At 31.7% G+C, this 25,640-nt stretch overlaps 1 pseudogene; it reads right to left on the bottom strand.

The window, feature by feature from the left end:
* Nucleotides 1-318: 318 nt before the first annotated feature.
* On the bottom strand, nucleotides 319-25,341 carry LOC128172593 (uncharacterized; annotated as a pseudogene).
* Nucleotides 25,342-25,640: the final 299 nt, after the last annotated feature.

The following is a 25,640-nucleotide window of genomic DNA, read 5'->3' as shown; positions in this document are numbered from 1 at the left end:
AAAATAAGAAAAATAAAAAGAAACAAAAACAAACATTAAGCAAAAGCAATAAACAAATAAAAAAAAAACCCACAAAAATATCACACAAAATATATTACAAAAACAAAAGGCGAATATAGCATTCAAATGCTTTTAAAAAATGGGATGCTGTTTTTTTTTCAACATTTTAACAGATCCCAGTATACTAATATGTTCATTTGGCCGTGTCAAGGGTAAGAGTAAGACATTTAAAAAAAAAAATATTTCGTCATTTTTAAAAAATGATTCGAATTTTCACATAATATATATCTTTAAAACAACGTAGTTTTCATTCGGGTTCTATGCTAATGAAGTATATACATTATAGTTTACTTTTTGGTCAGCATGCTCGATTTCTTGGTAAGCAGAAAATCCATTTTCTGGAATATAAATACTGTTCACAATAGTGCTCGAGTTTTCTACAGATTCGTCTACCTTTTCTCCTCGATTGCGCCATCTTGCAAGTACCTGTCTGGATCTGAAAGTTTAGTAAACTGACATGACGTATTTTCAAATGTTACAAGTAAATACGATCACGATCGAGTGAAAAATAATTCGAGTACTAATAAGTAACGTACATGAAGTTAGTAAGAGCACTGGCTGAAAACAATATAACAACGATGATAATGGAATAAAAAGGATCTTGAACTGTAGTTTGCAAAACAGGTGGACCATAAGCTGCAAAAGAGTATCATATACATGAACAGGTTTCTCTAATTTATGCAGTTACATCATTTTTAAGGGGGGGGGGGGGGCAATATTTCCTTTCCTTTTTACCTATACTCATTTCTTTTTGTTTATTTGTTTGTTAGATTGTGTTATTTTGTTTTTTTTACATTTTTAGATGTAAGTTGCTTTGATTAATTCCTTGCGGAGCCACAAGGAACTAGGACCCGATAGCAATTGTCCATTCTTCCTTTTGTTTTATTCAATATCGTATTGAGTTGTTTATTACTTTGTTTACACTTTTTAAGATAAAAAAAAGAAGGGAAATACTACGTTACATAGATTTCGTCATATTGATTTCATATTTTTTGGTCAAAATAATTTTAGTCTTTTGTAATTTCAGCTGTCCCTAACAAGCATGTACACGATCACTTTTATCTGATGTGTTTAGATTATATTCCTTTCTCATATTCAAACGTAGTTTTGAGAAATCCAAACACCAATGATTATTTGTCCTTTTAATTCAAATTTTTCATTGTCTATTTAAATACTTAAAGAATTTCTAGAGATCAAAATTTAATCAACGCTATCATGTAACATTTCTGATTTTATTTCAACTGAACTAAATTAAAACAAAACGAGTAATTGTATATACTTTACACAACCAGATAATTGTACAATTTTTAAAAAAAAATATTTAGAATGGAATATTATTATAACATTTTACATTACATGTATGCTGTTAAATAATCATACCATCATTCATTGGCCGTACGAGTGTCTTGTTCTTGAATTTATCTCTTGCTGGAAATAAACAACAAATGACCAAAGTAAAAAATGTTTACATATTCAGGTATTCATACATTTTTCTCATGATTTTGGAGAAAAATGCCACGCATGCACAAAGGGTACTGAATCAGTTAACATAAATCGAATAATATGCAATGTATGTACATTCAATACAAAGGTCTCCTTGAAAACTGGAAACACATCGGCGAGGAAACTGACCGGTCACGTGGTTACATTTTTCTCAATACAGGTAGAGACAATGTCCACATGTCCTAGAGCAATTACACTACTGGCTCTAAAAAACCCTGTCCGTATGAAAATCCCCTGTCTTCCCCTGTCACCCTTTGTGTTTTCACTGTCGTCCCCTGTACACCCCCTGTGTGCCACTGTACAGAGCCCCTGTTTACCCTGTCATCCCCTGTGCACCCCTGTACACATCCCCTCTGTGCCACTGAAAGCCCCTGTCACCCCCTGTACGCCCCTTTCATCCCCTGTAAGCCACTGTATACCCCTGTGCATGCCCCTGACATCCCCTGTACGACTTTTGACTGTTTTTTTTTCAATGTTATATTCTTTATTCAACTATTGAAATCACATATGTTATATTTTGAGCTATAAGTCAATATTTGCACTTAACAGCCCCGAATCACAAGACACACTGTTATCGTAATTTTAGAAATGGCGTGTTTTAGTTAATAATTTATTGATACTTCAAGGTATCACACCGGTAATTGTTTTCACTATATAACACTATAGAGGGGAAAAAATTCTTAAAAATCAGTTTGTATTTTTCATGACAAAATATTCGGAGGAAATGTTATTTGTTACCTATCTCATCAGCTAACACCATAAAAAGGGCAAGCGATACTGCATTTTCTCAAAATATCTAGCTCCAAACAGGTCTACCCTCAAAACCACGTGTTTTCCATTTGTATGTAAACAGACTGCACACTCCCCAGGAAGCTGCTGCATGAGCCCTGAAAGAAGTAGTTCCTGTGAAAAAAAAATCATCACCTAACAAAATACATGAAATATCCTACTCAGTGGTACAAAAAATTTTAAAACTGAGTAAAGGAAAATGTAAAAATGCAGTCAAGGAAAAAAATAATTCTGAAGTATATATGGAACTACAATTGACTAAGTTCATTTTGATTGGCCGATTACCGGTGTGATACCTTGAAGAGACTCTAAAGATGTCAGATCCCTTTCAAATTTGCACCTGGGAATTCCCAATCAACTGTCACCAAATCCCTAAAACCCTGTCCCCAAGCTCCCAATATTTCATTAGCTATTGAGGATTTATCTCCCTTACTCAGACTGAAGAAAATAGCACAGATGAAACACATTTGGAGCCTCACACCATGCATGACCTGAAGCCAATTTTCATCCTTAAAACAACAAGATACAAAATCATCTTGGTACCAAATCAGAGCATATACATTTTTCTTTACATCAAAATAAAAATATTCCATTAGAGTCACTTCATTATGCAATCATTGCATAACAAAGAAGAAATTTACCCCTATTGTTCACACATTTCATAACAATTTTGTGAATTATCAGGTCAAAAATAAAATCTGTATCTGGTAAATTTATATATCAGGTAAAGCCTGTTTACTTGTCTACACACTGCCATACTCACTTTTATCTAAAAGCAGCATGGTAACACAGGACAGCCCAAATGATATCAGCATGTAATGGAGCTCAGATCTGCTCTGACAACCATAAATCTTGCTTTGATGATAAGAAATGTAAAAGAAACAACTGGGATGCAACTTCATTCTGTGATTTATGTAACATTCTATCTGTAGAGCAAAAGTAGCCATGAAATTTCAATTGGACACACTTAATTATACCCCTCATCAGGCCATCCCTATAGAATTTGAAGAGAATTACTGATCAATGATGATTGACACATGTTAGATAATTTACAGCAAGAGCAATAAGCATATACATGAAGTAATTCAATAAGGCAATGCATTTCTGATGCATATTTACAAGAGAAATCACATAAGTGCATGCCTTATACAATACTAAAAGAAGAATCATACCAACCCCCATAGTTGTGGATAAGGGTGGGGCATCTATATTGTACCCATACATGTTACATGATATGATTTCATTCAAATTTTGATTGTCATTACTTAGAATAGGACAGGTGTGCTGAGGTTACCATATAAAAAATATTAATATCTCCTTCTAAACATTTTAACAATGACTAATGTTTCAATATCTTAGGTCATTCAAACATAAATATCAGTATTTGTATTTTGTAAATAAGGAACTCCCCTTAAAATGTGGGAAGAAACTGATTTTCTGGCTATAATGCATAAAAACATTTTCTGGTAAACTGAAATTCATCAGTTTTTAAGGATGAAAACCATGAAAAGCTCCTAGATTCAATCATGATGATATTATATATACTTGACTCATAATGACCTTCTCAACTAAATGCATGAAACCTCTTTTCTACACAAAATATGCATCTGTGTGATCTTGTAAATGGTGTTAAAGCATGTTTTTGCCTTAAACTAATACAAATGGGTAATTCAGTGTAAAATAAACATAAACATAGCACATATTTGCCCAAATCCCTTAATTCCTTCAATCAGGACTATGAAGGAAATGAAATTAAAACTCACATAAGGTGAGCAGAAATCAAAGAAATTAAAGTTTTTGTCAAAATAATCCTTCGATAGACTGTTCATGTTCTTCTTCGCAATGTTTCGCACTTGTCGCTTAATTCTGAGACTTGCACGTAAACTCAAAATTGGTCATTCGATGAAAAACTAGTCGCTGCGTGCTCTTACGACAAAGTCTGAGGGCATCAAATATGACTGCGACAACTGATCTGCACACTTTTACAGCATCTAGAACACAGAAACCAATATTCTAAGCTCCAGTGACTACAAATCATCCATTTTTAAAGGGTTTTATTATTATATATTAAAAATTACATGTTTTCCACACCAAAAATCATCATTTTTTATATTTTTTTCATTACAAAATTTTAAAAGCATTTTTCTATCTTCAGACTACAGAAACTAATTTCTGTTAACAAGATTTGACATAAAATACTGAAAACTGGCCCCTGCATGCATTTTTTCAATTTGACACACAGCCCTTCAAGGTATCACACCGGTAATTGTTTTCACTATATAACACTATAGAGGGGAAAAAATTCTTAAAAATCAGTTTGTATTTTTCATGACAAAATATTCGGAGGAAATGTTATTTGTTACCTATCTCATCAGCTAACACCATAAAAAGGGCAAGCGATACTGCATTTTCTCAAAATATCTAGCTCCAAACAGGTCTACCCTCAAAACCACGTGTTTTCCATTTGTATGTAAACAGACTGCACACTCCCCAGGAAGCTGCTGCATGAGCCCTGAAAGAAGTAGTTCCTGTGAAAAAAAAATCATCACCTAACAAAATACATGAAATATCCTACTCAGTGGTACAAAAAATTTTAAAACTGAGTAAAGGAAAATGTAAAAATGCAGTCAAGGAAAAAAATAATTCTGAAGTATATATGGAACTACAATTGACTAAGTTCATTTTGATTGGCCGATTACCGGTGTGATACCTTGAAGAGACTCTAAAGATGTCAGATCCCTTTCAAATTTGCACCTGGGAATTCCCAATCAACTGTCACCAAATCCCTAAAACCCTGTCCCCAAGCTCCCAATATTTCATTAGCTATTGAGGATTTATCTCCCTTACTCAGACTGAAGAAAATAGCACAGATGAAACACATTTGGAGCCTCACACCATGCATGACCTGAAGCCAATTTTCATCCTTAAAACAACAAGATACAAAATCATCTTGGTACCAAATCAGAGCATATACATTTTTCTTTACATCAAAATAAAAATATTCCATTAGAGTCACTTCATTATGCAATCATTGCATAACAAAGAAGAAATTTACCCCTATTGTTCACACATTTCATAACAATTTTGTGAATTATCAGGTCAAAAATAAAATCTGTATCTGGTAAATTTATATATCAGGTAAAGCCTGTTTACTTGTCTACACACTGCCATACTCACTTTTATCTAAAAGCAGCATGGTAACACAGGACAGCCCAAATGATATCAGCATGTAATGGAGCTCAGATCTGCTCTGACAACCATAAATCTTGCTTTGATGATAAGAAATGTAAAAGAAACAACTGGGATGCAACTTCATTCTGTGATTTATGTAACATTCTATCTGTAGAGCAAAAGTAGCCATGAAATTTCAATTGGACACACTTAATTATACCCCTCATCAGGCCATCCCTATAGAATTTGAAGAGAATTACTGATCAATGATGATTGACACATGTTAGATAATTTACAGCAAGAGCAATAAGCATATACATGAAGTAATTCAATAAGGCAATGCATTTCTGATGCATATTTACAAGAGAAATCACATAAGTGCATGCCTTATACAATACTAAAAGAAGAATCATACCAACCCCCATAGTTGTGGATAAGGGTGGGGCATCTATATTGTACCCATACATGTTACATGATATGATTTCATTCAAATTTTGATTGTCATTACTTAGAATAGGACAGGTGTGCTGAGGTTACCATATAAAAAATATTAATATCTCCTTCTAAACATTTTAACAATGACTAATGTTTCAATATCTTAGGTCATTCAAACATAAATATCAGTATTTGTATTTTGTAAATAAGGAACTCCCCTTAAAATGTGGGAAGAAACTGATTTTCTGGCTATAATGCATAAAAACATTTTCTGGTAAACTGAAATTCATCAGTTTTTAAGGATGAAAACCATGAAAAGCTCCTAGATTCAATCATGATGATATTATATATACTTGACTCATAATGACCTTCTCAACTAAATGCATGAAACCTCTTTTCTACACAAAATATGCATCTGTGTGATCTTGTAAATGGTGTTAAAGCATGTTTTTGCCTTAAACTAATACAAATGGGTAATTCAGTGTAAAATAAACATAAACATAGCACATATTTGCCCAAATCCCTTAATTCCTTCAATCAGGACTATGAAGGAAATGAAATTAAAACTCACATAAGGTGAGCAGAAATCAAAGAAATTAAAGTTTTTGTCAAAATAATCCTTCGATAGACTGTTCATGTTCTTCTTCGCAATGTTTCGCACTTGTCGCTTAATTCTGAGACTTGCACGTAAACTCAAAATTGGTCATTCGATGAAAAACTAGTCGCTGCGTGCTCTTACGACAAAGTCTGAGGGCATCAAATATGACTGCGACAACTGATCTGCACACTTTTACAGCATCTAGAACACAGAAACCAATATTCTAAGCTCCAGTGACTACAAATCATCCATTTTTAAAGGGTTTTATTATTATATATTAAAAATTACATGTTTTCCACACCAAAAATCATCATTTTTTATATTTTTTTCATTACAAAATTTTAAAAGCATTTTTCTATCTTCAGACTACAGAAACTAATTTCTGTTAACAAGATTTGACATAAAATACTGAAAACTGGCCCCTGCATGCATTTTTTCAATTTGACACACAGCCCTTCAAGGTATCACACCGGTAATTGTTTTCACTATATAACACTATAGAGGGGAAAAAATTCTTAAAAATCAGTTTGTATTTTTCATGACAAAATATTCGGAGGAAATGTTATTTGTTACCTATCTCATCAGCTAACACCATAAAAAGGGCAAGCGATACTGCATTTTCTCAAAATATCTAGCTCCAAACAGGTCTACCCTCAAAACCACGTGTTTTCCATTTGTATGTAAACAGACTGCACACTCCCCAGGAAGCTGCTGCATGAGCCCTGAAAGAAGTAGTTCCTGTGAAAAAAAAATCATCACCTAACAAAATACATGAAATATCCTACTCAGTGGTACAAAAAATTTTAAAACTGAGTAAAGGAAAATGTAAAAATGCAGTCAAGGAAAAAAATAATTCTGAAGTATATATGGAACTACAATTGACTAAGTTCATTTTGATTGGCCGATTACCGGTGTGATACCTTGAATAATCTTGCTTACAACTAAAGATTTGAGATTCACCGGGTGGTAAACCGCAGGTGAGGGCGGGGATTATTTTTTAAATCAGGTGTGAAAGGCCTTAGGGCATGTATTCCTTTAGAGCTTGGGAACATCGCTATGTTTGAAAAACAGACATAAAAAATACAACATAGAGTAAATTATTTATTTTTTTGAATTGTCTACAGATATATGTACGCTTTACATATGAATATTTTAAATCTATGAATCACATAATTCTTGGTAATAAACAATACAATAGACACTAAGATAAAGCCCGGCACATGGTTTTTAATTTTGTATATATCTAAACATATAGGTGCGCGCTAAAACCAATAAATCAGTCAGAATGTAGAATTTATAAGCAGGTATGTAACGATAGAGTACACCTTTCTTCTTTTTTTAAAACCAAGTTCTTCGTTATATCTTCATGATTTCCCGTGAATAGCAAAATAAAGCTTCAATAGCTTATATAAGATTGCCTAAGAAATTATTTTAGTATGTTTGTATGTTTCTGACCGGCTTATTAGACTCTTGAATTGAATTTCAGCTGATGATTTATTCTCATTATCAATTTCATTAATTTCTAAAATCTAATTTTCATATCTCTGCAAAGTGTTAATTAATTGCCAGTGAACAGAAATCTGCCGCCAAGGTCAGAACATGTAAATGTATTTTCTATACATGTAGGAGGTTATTAAGATACTAAGAGAGAGAGAGAGAGAGAGAGAGAGAGAGAGAGAGAGAGAGAGAGAGAGAGAGAGAGAGAGAGAGAGAGAGAGAGAGAGAGAGAGAGAGAGAGAGAGAGAGAGAGAGAGCGAGTTTGCATTGATTTTGAATTAAATTCATGAAATGTATAGTTTACTCGTGAATTAATTTCCTAATAAGTAAACATGCAATCTTAATTTCATTACCTATTCTTTTTCATTCTGTTGCCCTGTTCATAACATACACAACATACATGTAAATGTAGAACTAGTGTTTTCTATATGTAAATGTAGCCAAGGAGTTTATATAGATACTGAGAGAGAGAGAGAGAGAGAGAGAGAGAGAGAGAGAGAGAGAGAGAGAGAGAGATTGCATTGATTTTTAATTGAAAGTAACAAATAGTTTACCCGGGAATTAACTAATAAGTAAACATGCAATCCTAATTATTTAGATTAGACTTAGAGCTGTCAAATTGATTTTAAATTCATCAATGTTTTATTCTACACTACATCAATTAATCAAAAAACTTGACACATGATTAACAACTAGCTGATTGAAGCTTCTGTTTTCAAAGGAGAGGATGTTGAAATTTTTTTCACTCGGTCAGTGATTATATAATAGCTACTGTACACAGCCCTTCTTGACAATTTGCAGTGCACGGTATAACGAGATAGGAAAAAAGAGATGATAGACACACGTGTACATGTATATATACACACACTTCCTCAGATCTGAATGGTCGGTCAGTGATTACATATTAGCTATATACTGTATACAGCCCTTCTTGACATTTTGCAGTGCACGGTAGCGAGACTGGGAACAATGAGGTGACAGACACACGTGTACTTGTATATACACACATACGTCCACAGGTCTGGATTCTCGGTAATGATACACAATAATGCAATATGTTGTTTAAACACCCCTGATGACTTGTGTCCAAGTCTGTGATCATTTCATCATTTCGATCGGTGTATCATAACGGAAATTCTATAGAAATTGGTTAAAGTACATGCATTAAATAGATAACGTATGTTTATTTATGTTCATGGAGAAATGTGTTATTAAGTCCAGTGATGAGCCTGTCGATGCCGGGTAAGAAATCTAAATAAAACGCTTCTACTGACCACGGTGCGTCAGATCATTAGTATGCACTTGATCGCATTTACTTATTAGGAGGAGAATACCTTTGTCAAAAGGTTTCCAGTTACGCTGTCATTGCAACATTCACAGTCCCAGCAGTCACTTATCATGCTTAAAATGTCAGCGCATCGCAACTTAAACGTATCGATATATAGGTCATCATTGGTTGTACTGCATCACACTCTGATTTATGTTTTCCTGACTTAGAATTTACGAAAGGATAACTTACAGTCTCGCTAAATAGCTAAATTATCATTTATATTTGCACAGATTAAATAAAACAATATGTTTCATTTTTTTCGATTTATTTTAAAGCGATTGAAAAATAATAACTACTCCCTCGGACGCTTGGCAGCAATGGCCGAAATTAACATTGTAAAGTCCCGTAGACTTTGAAAATCGGCTCATACATAACTAAAGGAATATTTATGCGGTCAGTTACTTGTTATTTTGTTTGGAAATTTTTTGTTAGCGTCGAATTCTATTCATTTTACTAAAAAATGCTCTGACATTTAATAAAATCTGTCAAAATATCCCGGAATCGAGAACCTGGGACAGACTATGGATTATTTTTTCATGAGAATACTTAGAAAAGAGTTTTGCAAATCACAAACAGTTTAAAGTAATGTAAAACACGGGTGCCATTTTGAAACAATTAAATTGTCAGAGAGTTCCGAATGAAATCTGATGAACGTTTCACACGGTTCTCGCACGCTTTGCTCAAAACGATTTACAGGCTTTGCATGAAACTCTGCAGGTTTTGCCTGAAACGCTAAATGGTTTACACGAAATGCTTCACGATTAACACAAAACGCTAAACGGTTTACACAATACGTTTCTCGCGCGTAAGTCGTACGTTTTTTTTTTTTGAGAAGTTGTACGTTTCAGGGTCTGTAAATTTTCTCAGCAGGCAACAATTGTAAACTTGCACACAGTCTCCAAAAACTTTGAAATATTCAAAGAAAGAAGTTATCTTATGTTTTGTGTTTTGTAGGCGGGTTAATTTTTTTTAAAATGCAATTCCTGACATGAATCATGAATACCGACTGTTTATAACAATGCTTGCTACCCTTTGAAAATTTAACTCGCCATTAAACAACTCATTTTATAAAGAATATTTGAAACGATTACATAAACTGTGTTCGACAAATAGTTTTCCTTAAACATTTTCTATCTTTCTTTTTCAAAACACGTTTTAAGTACAGGCTTTCAATCACAAAAGTTTTTATAACAAAAGCAGAACTGAAAGTTTAGGCATTATAATCGTTTGTCGCCATATCACATATATTTTCAACTCGCAGCAATAACGGAAGACCTACTCGAGGCTTCGCCACGAGCTCTGCTCTAGTTTACCTATACTCATTTGTTTTCATTTGTTATCTTGTGTTGTTGGTTTTTTTTTTTACATTTTAAGATTTAAATTGTTCTGACTAATTCCTGGCTGAGCCACAAGGAATTAGGACCCAATATCAAACGTCCATTCTTCCTTTTGTTTTATTAAATATCGTGTTAAGTTGTTTATTACTATGTATACACTTTTTAAGATAAAACAAATTTTAGCTGTCACTAACAAGCATGTAAACGGCCACTTTTATATGATATGTTTAGATTATATTCTTTTTTTTATATTCAAACATAGTTTTGAGAAAGCCCAACACCCATCATTATTATTCCTTTTTAATTCAAATTTGATATCGTCTATTTAAATACTTTACGAATTCCTAGAGATCAAAATTTAATTTACGCTATCATGTAACATTTCTGATTTGATTTAAACTGAACTAAATTAAAACAAAACGAGTAAATGTATATACTTCAAACACAATCAGATAATTGTACAATTTAAAAAAAAAATATTTAGAATGGAATATTGTTATCAGATTTTACATTACATGTATGCTGTTAAATAATCATACCATCATTCATTGGCCGTACAAGTGTCTTGTTCTTGAATTTATTTCTTGCTTAAAAAAAATACCAAACCCAAATATATTTACATATAACGGTTTTCATACATTTATTCAAATGGTTTTGAGAAAAAATGCTACGCATGATTAAAGGGTACTGAATAAGTTAACATCAATCGAATAATATGCAATGTGAGAAATACTAACAGTAACACCGATAATTTTCTCTCCGGTTTAATCGAATTTGCTATTATCTATTTTAAATACTTTAGGAATATGGAGCAAACAAATTTTTAGTAACGCAATGATGTTACATTTCTGACTTGATTTCATATGAACTAAATTAAAACAAATTGAGTAAATGGCTCAACTTTTAACGCAATCAGATAATATTGAAAAAAAAAATTGATTCAGAGTTGGAATATTGTTAAAACATTTTATATTACATGAATGCTGTTAAATAATCATACCATTATACGTCGACCATGCAAGTGTCGTCTTCCTGAACTCACCGCTTGCTGAACAAAATAAATGACAAATGCTTATATATATTCAGAGGAAGGTATTCATAGTTTATCTCATGGTTTGAAGAAAAAAATGCTATGCATGCCCAAAGGGTACTGACTAAGTTAACACAATTTAATTCCTGGAATGAATCATGAATACCAACTGTTTATAACAATGCTTGCTACCCTTTGGAAATTTAACTCGCCATTAAACAACTCATTTTATAAAGAATGTTTGAAACGATTACATAAACTGTGTTCGACAAATAGTTTTCCTTAAACATTTTCTTCCTTTCTTTTTCAAAACACGTTTTATATAAAGGCTTTTAATCACAACACGTTTTTATAACAAAAGCAGAACTGAAAGTTTAGGCATTATAATCGTTTGTCACCATATCACATATATTTTCAACTCGCAGCAATAACGGAAGACCTACTCGTGGTTTTGTCACGAGCTCTGCTCTAGTTTACCTATACTCATTTGTTTTTATTTGTTATCTTGTGTTGTTGTTTTTTTCACATTTTAAGATTTAAATTGTACTGACTAATTCCTGGCTGAGCCACAAGGAACTAGGACCCAATATCAAACGTCTATTTTTCCTTTTGTTTTATTCAATATCGTGTTAAGTTGTTTATTACTATGTATACACTTTTTAAGATAAAAAAAAGAAGAATAAGGGAAATATCACACTATATGGATTTTGTCATATTGATTCATATTTTTGGGGTCTTTTTTAATCGAAATAATTTAGTCTTAGGTAATTTCAGCTGTCACTAACACGCATGTAAACGGCCACTTTTATATGATATGTTTAGATTATATTTTTTTTATATTCAAACATAGTTTTGAGAAATCCCAACACCCATGATTATTTTTCCTTTTTAATTCAAATTTGATATCGTATATTTTAATACTCTACGAATTTCTAGTGATCAAAATTTAATTAACGCTATCATGTAACATTTCTGATTTGATTTCAACTGAACTAAATAAGAACAAAATTAGAAAATGTATATACTTCAAACACAATCAGATAATTGTACAATTTAAAAAAAAAAATATTTAGAATGGAATATTGTTATAACATTTTACATTACATGTATGCTGTTAAATAATCATACCATCATTCATTGGCCGTACAAGTGTCTTGTTCTTGAATTTATTTCTTGCTTAAGAAAAATACCAAACCCAAATATATTTACATATAACGGTTTTCATACATTTATTCAAATGGATTTGAGAAAAAATGCTACGCATGATAAAAGGGTACTGAATAAGTTAACATTAATCGAATAATATGCAATGTGAGAAATACTAACAGTAACATCGATAATTTTCTCTCCGGTTTAATCGAATTTGCTATTATCTATTTTAAATACTTTAGGAATATGGAGCAAACAAATTTTTAGTAACGCAATGATGTTACATTTCTGACTTGATTTCATATGAACCAAATTAAAACAAATTGAGTAAATGGCTCAACTTTTAACGCAATCAGATAATATTGAAAAAAAAATTGATTCAAAGTTGGAATATTGTTAAAACATTTTATATTACATGAATGCTGTTAAATAATCATACCATTATACGTCGACCATGCAAGTGTCGTGTTCCTGAACTCACCGCTTGCTGAGTAAAAATAATGACAAACGCTTATAAATATTTAGAGGTAGATATTCATATTTTATCTCATGGTTTGAAGAAAAAAATGCTACGCATGCACAACGGGTACTGAATAAGTTAACATTAATTAAACATATGAAATGTACGTACATTCAATACAAAGGTCGCCTTGAAAGCCGGAAACACATCCGCGAGGACACTGACCGGTCACGTGGTTACATTTTTCTCCATACAGGTAGAGACAATGTCCACATGTCATAGAGCAATTAGGGCCATACGTGTTGTTAGTGCAAACTGACATTACATGAAAAAAAGGAATATCAAATTTTGTTAATCACTTTTAAATTAAACAAGTCTGAGCTTTACCGGGCACCGGATATCTCAGAATCATTTCTGGAATCGTTGACAAAAATTTGAAATATGAAGGATAAAAGTAACAAATCTCGGAGTTTTGTCCATTTCTGACTAATGAAATATATCTAGAATGCCTACAATCTCTCCAAAAACGGCACTAAACAAGCTATTTTCCTTTTCTTCAACATGATGTCAAATCGAATATAGGTACCGGGATTACTTTTTTCCATGATTGAATATAGAATATCAAAGTATTGTTTTCTACATAATTCCTTTAAATCTGTAAAGTACGGGAAAACGATTCTTCAAATCAATTATGACTTTAATAGTGGTTCTAGCACCAAAAAGACACTTTGGAATCATTTACTAGATCTTGACCATAAGGAGACAGGAATGAAAAATATTTCAGTTTTTATCAATCAAAATTTAGTAAGAATTTCATAAAACTTCCTGCAATCAACTTTTTTTTTTTTAAATTTTACGATGACTTCTATTTTAATGATTTTTCCTCTTAATTTTGGAAATTTTGTCAAACAAAATATGCCTGTAAATTTTAGATTAGCAAACAAAATTCAACAAACAAGTTCAGTGAACAAAAAAATGCATAAGTATGCCGATTTGCGTATTCAGCAGAGCAGGTGTGTACGGGCGATCTTCAAAACTCCCTATACCTGTGACAAAAACTTTCGTGAGTGCTTGCAAGCACCCACTCTACTAAACAAGCATCAGAGTCATGGAAAATTGCTACATACAGGCAGAAATATTATCTGTCCAAATCGTTCAAATATACATGTAAGCATGTATTTTCATTAGGCTTTTGAATCGGATTACTTAGTTTAAAAAAAGATTAGCTTAATATGAAATTCAGTAAGAACATAATGAAATATATTTAAGAAATAAAGTACAAGTTATCGTGAATGTTGCAGAATAACCTCCGAGGTTGAGAAATGTTGTTTTAAAATATAAAAGCCGAGGCGTTAGCCGAGACTTTTATATTTTAACAACATTTCGAGACCGAAGAGGTTATCCTGCAACATTCACGAAAACAAGAACTTTATTTCTATTCTACTAACAACCCAGTATATCTACATATCGTTTCTCCTATTGAGAGACGATCTAGGTCATTTTGACGTTTGTTCCGTGTAAATTCAGTGGTTATGTTAGTAATATTTACATGTGTATCGATCATAGGAATCACATGCAGACGACAGCATTTTTTCTTTGGATTTTTAAATCTCTTTACTTATTTATAAAATATCTTTGAATCATGTTCCTAATATTTTAGGGCAATTTAATACGATTATTACTACTACACGTTATATATTTTATATAAAAACCCGCAGTGAAAATGTGCTAGGGAGGTGCTAGGGAAAGCCGCATTGATCTCTTTACAATAAACATTTGAGGCAATACACATCGTTTTGACTGAAACTAACACGTGGAATTGACATTGTTTTAAAACTTTTTACGGTTTGAAGTTGTATTTTATGGTCAGTGCGAGACAAATAGGTATTTCTGATCTGATAATTGACTGATGACGTTCGTGGTATATTGGAGAATAACGTCCGCGGCATCTCTTTGATCTCAGCAATAACTGTAGTAGAATTGGATTGTATCAACAAACGTCATGTGTATGTGCATTCTACGTAAGCCTGAATGTACTATTTCATTGTTACCAGTTTTGCATTGTCTCCCTTTATACCCGTCTTCACATCCATTTGGACAAGTACCATTTTTGTAGTCGCATTGTTCTTTTTCGTAGCAAGCCCCACAGACTTTGAAGTGAAGTTTGGATAAACAAAGATAAATATATTGAGCAATAAAAAATATATATGCAGATGTTAACTTGCCAACGCCGCAAATACAGCCAAGAGACTTAACTTTTATCAGTAAAATTAAACATTATACAATATCAGCCGTACCTTTGTTACAAATAGATCCTGTATATCCTGGAACACAGCTAATACAAGTTCCATCCACAATGTCACAGTCTCCACCCTTACAGTTTTTTGGACAAGGAGTTGAGCACTTCTCTCCGTAATATCCTAAGGTCAGACAACCTATAAAAAATGAAACAAAGAACTCACCATATCAAACCGACTTAATGGTTATGGTTATATTTGTCGACTCCTCTAACTAAAAATTGACGGTCCCGAAACATAAATGCTCTTAATACAACAATCAATATGTTACGTTTATTATATGTTATTATATTATACTATATAACTAGACTTTGACCCGTGCGTGCATGGTTTGACATTGCATATATATTTAGGACATTTACGAAATAGATACATCGACATACCGTATATTTTTGTCATTTACATGACCACACTTTAAGCCTACAATATTGCTATTTATTTCACTATACTCTGCTTAGAATAATCTTACTGTGTCTCGGGATAAGCCTTCACCAGTGCCTCCCATATACGAGGTTTTTTTTTTTTTTTTTTTTTTTTTTTTTTTTTTTTTTTTTTTTTTTTTTTAATACCATTTATTGATTCCTTATAAACAAGTACATAATAACATATCAGAAAATAGCATATGGTGAAAACAGAGTTACAATATATATCAGGTTTTAATAAACTAAAATTGTACACTGTATATGTATATGAGATAGTCAGAAAAAAGGGGAAAAAAATCAATATATGTTGAAAAAACGTATACGATATATATCAAGATTTTATGGGGAAAAAAATGTTACATGTACACCGTACGTACATTTAAACATGTATGTGTTAATCAAGAAAAAGTGAGAGAAAATAAATCCTTGCATTGATAATTTACATGTGATTTTTTTTATATTTTGGCCCACACATAACAAAGGGTTTCCCTACCATCAGTCAAAGTCTGTGTCCATGTTAGAAACCCTTGTATACAACAGAGGGACTGTCTCCCTCGCAGGGTGGGCGTATATAAATATATATATACATACATAATAGATATAAGCATAAGTACATATTCATAGCATAAATGAATATTCATAGTAAAAATGCAAAATTTTGAAAAAGTTTCTTTTCTTTCATTTGATGTAAAAAAGATAGAACAGAACAATAAGATAAAGTATTCTCTTTAATATACATTCTTAACGATTGGCTTGTTTCTTCTAAGTTTTCGACTCTACAGAACATTTTATATTTGTAAATTCTGAATGCAATAAATGAGAGGAAGATATTATAAAGCTTTGTTGTTTCGTTATCATCAACAAAAAAGCCAACAATGACATTTTTCCAAACAATATTAAAATTTAAGCATTGGCTTGCCATATGCCAAACATGTTTTACATTTACACAATCAAAAATTAGATGCTGTGCATTTTCTATCTCGGTTCTACATATTTTGCATTTGTTATTTACCCCTTTATTCCACTTACTGATTAACAGATTATTACTTAGTAAATTGTTTAGAAGTTTATAATTAAATTCCGCAATACTTTTATCTTTGACATTTTTAATTTTGTTGAAATATATTGATTTCCAAATTTCCTTATCTTGAATCTGGAAATCCCTACCAAGCTTTCCTGTTGAAATTGGACTTTGAAATTTGAGCTTTACAAGCTTCGAATAAAAACATTTAGTTTTGTATTCTTCGTCATTCTGTTGCATTTTGATATAGGGGATTTTAGAAAAATCATACATGAATTCAAATTTCTTAAACACTTCTTGTATTATTTTATACTCGCAGATCCAATTGCTTTTTTTGTTTAACCTATCAAATATATCTCTTGTACTTTTTAATTTACCATTTTCTTCAAAGATATCTTTAACATACAGTATTCCGCTTTTAATCCATTCATCAAAACATATCGTTTTACCTTTAAAAGTAAATGAAGTATTCGACCAAATTGGTTGTAATAAAAACGATTCGGTATTTATTGATCTGTCATTATTTTGCTTAAAATCTTTACATAGATTAAAACAGGTAAAAACTTGCTTATAAAATTCTGGAAAGTTTTTTAGTATACCATAATTTTCAGTCGATATTTCTGTTGTGCTCATTAAATAGTTTATATTGATATTCAGCGGTTTACAGAGACTATCTATATATTTTTTTACAACATGATTAGTTGTAATTAGGCGGGCAATCCACGTTGCCTTTATAGCCTTTAATTTAGAGTCTATGTCGGTAATGCCTATACCGCCATCCATAATATCACCTATCATCGTATTTCGTTTGATTCTGTCTGTTTTATTCCATATGAAATTGTATATTACTCTATTTATATCATTGACATAATTTCTTCCGGGAAGTTCTAAAATACTAGAAACATATATAAGTTTAGGTAAGGCAAGAGAATTAACTACAGTAACTTTACCGAATAATGTTAATTTTCTCTTTTTCCATGATTCAAACAAAATTTCAATATCGTGGTAAATCTTCATCCAGTTTTTATTATAACACTCGATTTTGTCGTGTCCTACAAAAATACCTAAGCATTTTACAGCTTGTTTAGCTACTTTAATACCTTCTAGATTTTCGAACTGGTCTTTTAAATTTCCTAACAATATGCATTCAGTTTTTGATAGGTTTATCTTTGATCCAGCTAATTTGCAAAATTTATCTATGGTGCCAATAGCATGTTTCATGGATTCTATATCTCCTAAAGTAACCGTCATATCGTCCGCGTGCTGTACATTTTTTATTTCATCTTGTAAATTTTTCGAGGTAAATCCATGTATTAAATTATTTTCTTTAATTTTACTTGATAAAATTTCCGCAACAAATAAATATAATATAGCAGAAATCGGACACCCTTGTCTTATACCTCTATTCATTACGCATGTTTTTGAAATCCATCCATTATTTTTTAAACGGAAAACGGGGTTTTTATAAAGGATTTTTATCCATTTTATAAAATCTGGTCCAAAATTAAATTTTTTCAAAGTTTTAAAAAGAAAATTCCATTCAACTGAGTCGAAAGCTTTTTCAAAGTCTAGGAATAGTAATATACCGTTTTGATTATTATTTTCACAATATTCGAAAATATCAAGAATAAGCCTTGCGTTGTTTCCAATATATCTTCCTTTTATATATGCTGTTTGTTCATTTCCTATATAGTTATCAATAACCTTTTGCAGACGGCGAGCAAATATAAAGGCAATTATTTTGTAATCAGTATTAGTGAGACTAATTGGTCTATAGTTTGTAAGCTGTGACCGTTCTCCTTTTTTGTGAATTAAAGATAATACAGCAAGTCGTTGTGAAAATGTCATTTCGTCTAAACTGAATATTTCTTTAAGCATATTATGAAAGAGTATTGATATTTTATCCCAGAAACATTGATAGAATTCAACTGGTAATCCGTCTAACCCTGGTGATTTATTATGTTTCATGTTCATTACAGAATCTCTACACTCTTCTAAGTTTGGAAATTGATCACATGTATTTTTTACATTTTCAGATAAACACATGATATTACTATTTTGTAAGTAGTTTTCAATATCAGAACTACTTATATTTTTACTGCGATAGAGTTCTTCATAAAAGCTACACATTTCACCTAATATGTCATCATCCGTAGAAAGAGTGTCATTATTTTTATTTTTTAGTTCATAAATAGTATTCTGTGTTTGGTGCTTTTTTTCCTAATTTGAGCGCCTTTTGCTCTTCTATCGTATAGATCGCTTAGTTGTCTTTCAAGAGTTCGCTTTTTATTCATATTAATTTCTAAATAAGGTAACGATTCTATCTCGATTATTTCCTTTTCTATGTTTTTAATCTGATCTTTGTAACTCTTTTGACTTTTTATTGAATAATGAATAGAAAATCGTTTAACCTCCTGTTTCAGCTGTTCCCATTTTTGCATACAAGTAACGCTTAATTTACTTATATTTTGAATAATGTCATATATTTTTTCCTTATAATCAGATTTTTCAAGTAAAGATGTATTAAGTTTCCAATAACCCGTTCCTCTTTCATTTTCGTGTAATTTAACGTTAAATCGTATAGCCTTATGATCTGACATTCTCGTTCCGTTAGAATGTGTACCGGGGATTTTACGAACTGAGATATTTTTAGCTTTTAAATATAAATATTTGCTTAGAAAAATGAAATCAATTCTACTTTTTGGTGTGTCAGTAGCATCGCACCATGTAAAACCGTCTGTATCATTCAGCTTATCCTTCCATATATCAACAACATGTAATTGAGCTAAAATTTCTTTAAGTAACTTGGAACTCCTATCTGTAGAGTTATTTAATTTACAATTAAAATCACCGCATACTGCAATATTTGTTGCATATACGAGTTATGTAATATAAAAATTACAGAATCGCTGCTTCAAAACAATTTTGGAGGAAATTAATAAATCTGCATTGAAAGTAACAGTCAAACTATTCATAACAAACTATTTTGAAACTGTAAATACCTTTCATCCAAAAATTTAATCCATATTCATGAAGCATTCAACACTTTTCCACCAACTTTAAACTTTTATTTGCACACTATGTTAACGTTTGGAACTCTCGGGATTTTTTATATTAAATGCACTGAGTTAGAGTTATCTCCCGTATTTTCTTTGATGAACAGAACATATAGCAAATTTTCACTGAAAATTTACATGTATTTGTATTATCGTTTCTGAGTTTATGCCTGCAAATGTGATATTGTGGAAACATAAACTAAAAGGCCCCCATGATTTAGCGTGAATGTAATGCGCATGCGCAAGATTGTATAAATCCAAATAATTCAAATGTTATCCGGATATTTAAAAGGAATTTCCTTTGATTATCAATTAGTGAAACTTGATTGAGAAAACAATATTGGTAATTTTCAAGTTCCAATGATGTTTAAAATATATAAAAGGAACGACAGTACTCTTCCGATTTATCGGTATTAAAGCCCAAAAATTCGAGTCTATTTTTTTTAATATAGTAGTATAGATAAGATGATAACGTTAATATTTCTCTTTTTTAATGAGACTAAAGAAGCCTACAAACTACGTGGTGTCATATCCACTTTAGAATTCTAGACCTGTACGATTTTTAGCCGTAAACTCTTATTAAGGAAAGAAAACTCCTAAGTTTAACCTTTGAAAATTGAATGGCCTCCTACATCTTTATACAGAGCAGTTCTTTTCATTGAAGGAAGTACCACAACCACCCAGCCCTCTTTTTGTTAACCACGATGATTTTACCAGGTTCTATCTATTCAGAGTCACATATAGCCATAAATGTGTTGATAATTGTTGTAGTTTTTATCATATAAGTACATATAACATAAACGTAATATATAGTTTCAAAATCGATGTTTAAAAGTAATAATAAACATATCGGGAAGTAAATTCTTGACAGCTGTCTACGTGATGTGGTTCAGGTCTGTTAAAAAGTAGAGGAAGAAGTTATGAATTATTCTTAATTTTTGTTTTATTAAAAACGATACATATACAAATCATTCTCTTATATTCATTACCAATTCTGACTAAAGTTAACGTTTTAATTAGCTATTGAATGAGAAAAAAACTATATGGTACACTTTTTAATAATGCAAAATCTGCTCTATATATTCAGTGCGATTCTATAAATCTTACCATAAACTTCAACCTCACACAAATCGTTAAAGGCGTAAGTGGAATATCCAGCAGGGAAGGGACGATGAGTTCTGTTGTTGTAGTAAATGACATATCTCCCGTGCTCTGGTATATTTGTTGTCCTTGAAACACAGTCTCCAGTCCTTTCTGTGGGTGGTGTTCGATACATAGATTGAAAATCCCAAGAATCTACTTTTAAAGTAGTTGTTTTCATCTGTAAGTTCAAGAACACCGAACAAAAACTTATTTCAGTGTAGAATCGTTAATGTTTAACACATTTGTAAAAAGGTATGTCTTAAAAATACACAAAGTCAAGACTGAACAATTGAAGTGTGTATGTTTATGTAAACTCGGTTGGGGAGAGAGAGAGAGAAAGAGACAGAGAGAGACAGAGACAGAGAGACAGAGAGAGACAGAGAGAGAGAGAGAGAGAGAGATAGAGAGGCGGGGGGATATTTTGAGTGTAGAATCAATTTTATACACTAATATATGATTTGAAGATTTTCTTGCATCGCCATTGATGTCATCTGACCTAGTTTAGTGGCAACGATTATTTGACCATCTTTAAGGCTTATTATTCGTCGTTTTTATACGTACTGCTGTTTCATAGAAAATGTCTAACACACATTATGCATATCAATATTTTTGTGACTAATTTTTGTAAACATCATAAAACTTATGCATTAATCACACAGGATGAGGCTGTGAATATTCGTCAATTAAAAGGAACCTTATAGGTCCATATAAGAATGTCATTTCTTTTGAATATTAAGTTACGTTTCAGTTACAGTACTTTGTAGATGAATAAATCAAGCAGCCCAATTCTGTGTCTCAAGTATTCAAACTTAACAAATACATGTATGTATGCTCAACATAAATATCTTCAGATAAGTAATCTAATAGGAACACCCTTGTTTTTCACTTCGTTGGTCGATAAATACCCCAAGCGACATTGTCCGTCCTGTATTGTATAAAAACGCGATGCAGGTTCCGCACTTTTCCTAGATCCACCTGCCATTCTGCTATTGATTTATCATCCGCTGATATCGCACACTGTCCTCCAGCCGGGGCGAGATCTGATCGACGTCCGTCAACAGCATAGGTTGCATTCCATGGTGTGCCGTGAAAGGGATAACGCTGCCAGGCAGATCTATTCAGAGCTATGTTTTCTGTAAAACGTCAAAAATTTGACTTTCGTAAATGTTACCGTATATCCGGGTTTTTTTCTTCCATATAACACACTTTGCAAAAATGGGGTAAATAAGTGTCGTTTTCAGTTTATGTCAGTCTTTATTTCATTTACTTTGAATATTTCTAACTTTGAAGGGAGTGCAATTTTGAGGTTGTAATAAGACGAAAGTCTATAATTTTCTAAGATTATTGGATTTGATGGAAAATTATTTGATACTGTAAGAATGAAAAAAAACCTGACCATGCAGCTTTACATACTCTTTGGGGTATATGGGTTTGTACTAGAAAAATTCAATCTTCAGTACACGTCATGTCTGATAAACAATCTATCGAAGAATACAGTCTTTATTCCGGCTGTTAAATGAAAGCTTATGTATTCATGACTTTATATGCAATATGGAGTTGTGATTAGATAAGCTGGAATAGAAATGTTAAATTACATTTTCCGTGTTTGTTTTTTATACCCTTATCGGTTTATCAATTTTTTGTGTATTGTACCTCCGGTTATCAGAATTGCTTGCAAAGACGAACACAAATTTTCTTATTAAAAGTATTGCTTTACAAGATAATTTAAGAACATTCTATGTTTTTTTTATATTTATTTTAGATATGAAATAAAATAATTAAATCTTCACGTGTTTTATTCGACAATATAAATTACGATAACTTATATGACTTTATATACATATGTGTATACACATATATGGAAACTTAATGTGTATACACATGTCTAGAAACATAACAATAGACCAACTTTCATTAACTTCGATATCTCGAACTATCAGATAATTCAAAGTTTTTACTATGCCGACCAAATCCGAGATAGCACATATTAACGTTGGTCCATTCTTTCACAGAGATAAAATTAATGCAGTAGGAGAAGATTCGACTTCCTATTAGAAAATATGTCATTAATGCGAATAAACAAAATCAATATATATTCAAAACAACTAATTGTAACGGAAAGCTTTTTTAAATCTATTTACAATATCAAAAGTAGAAAATAAAATGTTATGTGATTACAGAGCTGCCTTACATTTTGAAGCATAGATATATTGAAGTATTATATTAATTGATATTGAAAAAGTCCCGCGTTTAAATTTACAGTTTGAAAAGACGGGTGTTTAAATTTACAATTTTAAAAAACCGGATGTTAACAGCTTTAAACGTGCATATGCCTATCTGTGTATACTTTGGGAATTTTAAGTATATTCACTGGCTTGTACATGCCAACTTTTTAATACTCATGCTACTCCACTTGAACAAGAATGTACTTCCTGGATTAAAAATTACCTAGAAGATGTAAATTATATGACTATCTGATTTTATACAAACTTCCTAGTTTCAGTGAAATTAAGATACTGTATCATATAATCTGATGGGGTATTGATACATATCTGCAATAACAGTATTTTAAGGAAATGCATATCATGATATCTGGGATATTTATCTGCACATAGGGTTTGCATGAAAATCACATTGCGTTTTGCCATGTCACTTATGAAAAGTGGTTCTGTATACAGGGAAATATCCCCCCCCCGTTTTATTTTCGCCCCTTTCGCCCTTGTTGTCAGCGAGCGAATTTATGACTGGGCAAATTTCAATGTTCCAAATTATTTCTCTTTAAATATACTGTGTCTGGGAGAATTAATAATGGGCGAAAATAACCCTGTATACAGTATTTACTTCGTGTCAGTAAATCAGAGCATCTGAAATGTATTTGTTACATTGTTTAGAAATATTGTTCGTAAAATGTCTGTTTGTGTGTATCGACCTATGCCGAATTTACGGATATAACAAACTAATTTCGAGTCCCGTGGAGGCGATAATAACGACATTTACATCTTTTATAACAAATTTAATATATAGTTTTACATATAAAAGTTAGAGCAATAAAAATAATTTTTAATATGAGTTTAAATTCACAAAAATCCATTCATTTTCCATCCAATTGTTAGAGATTTCTAAAGAAGGTATTTTATTTCATGTCTCATGCAGTCAGCAAAATCAGAAAGAAAACACAAATATAGCAAATCGCTTAACTTATTATAATCATTCCGTAATACGGATATGGCGAATTATGAATAAAACGAAGTAACTACAGGACTTCGTTATAACCGAGTTTTACTGTATTACTATTATGGAGGTTGAATGGTCAACTAATATCCCTGTAGGTTTCTTTGACGTTTAGAAATTATTTATTTCAGCCATATCAATAAATATTCTTTATTTTTTGCAAATGTAAATTTCTACCCATTTTATTTCTCTCACCAAAGAGAGGAATTAATATAAGCGCTTGGCTTGTTTCCCAGTCTTATTGTACACTTTGTCAGTTATTTGTACCCGCCAATAATATAAACTCGACAAATAATGTTTAAACAAAAATTATTGCATAGATATTGGTAGATATTAGTAGATGAATACAAAAAAAAATTTTAATCCATTCACTCACCATATGTTTTTACAGTCCAAAAATGTTGGATGAATAGGGCTAACCAAATCATATCATTCCACTATCGAAAGTTACTGTAATTGGACCTAAAATGGAATGTCGACCCTTAGTTTAGAAAACAAAAACAAAGTTAACATGTTTTATGAGGTACCTGGTATAATCAACATAACGCCATCAGAATTCCATCATAAGCGGTATCAGTTAAGCTTGTAAATAGTTAGCATAAAAGATGAGCGTGACAGTGTAGTTACAACACAACAACTAGTGGTATAACCTACGTTCAATTTCGTAATGAAATATGAAGTTCTAATTCATCGATTAAAATCTGTTTAAAATCATTTTGATTCAAGTAAGAATTTTATAAGAGAAACTTACCAATGTTGCTAACGAGTTTTCTAACTCAATGAACCCTTCAAAAAGAGACTGTATTATGCACATGCATTGATCTATGTATACGTGTATATATTATGACCATTATCTTCTTCCTGTATATATATAAGTGGTGCGTTAATATAAAGTTGCTATTTTAGTCATGGCGAGTCGTTCTATGCATATGTACTTAACAGCCATTTGGTACAAAAGCCTGTTCGTGCCAATTAAATAAGATATATTAAAAAAGAAAAGTCTATATAAGAAAAACTCATTGTATATATAAAAACACACACTATATATAAGATAAACTCGAATATATAAAAATAAGCAGCTTTATATATAAAGGAATTACCAATATATATA

Source organism: Crassostrea angulata, chromosome 2 (assembly GCF_025612915.1).
Source record: "Crassostrea angulata isolate pt1a10 chromosome 2, ASM2561291v2, whole genome shotgun sequence".
Lineage (NCBI taxonomy): Eukaryota > Metazoa > Mollusca > Bivalvia > Ostreida > Ostreidae > Magallana > Magallana angulata.
This window is presented reverse-complemented; position numbering and strand designations above follow the sequence as displayed.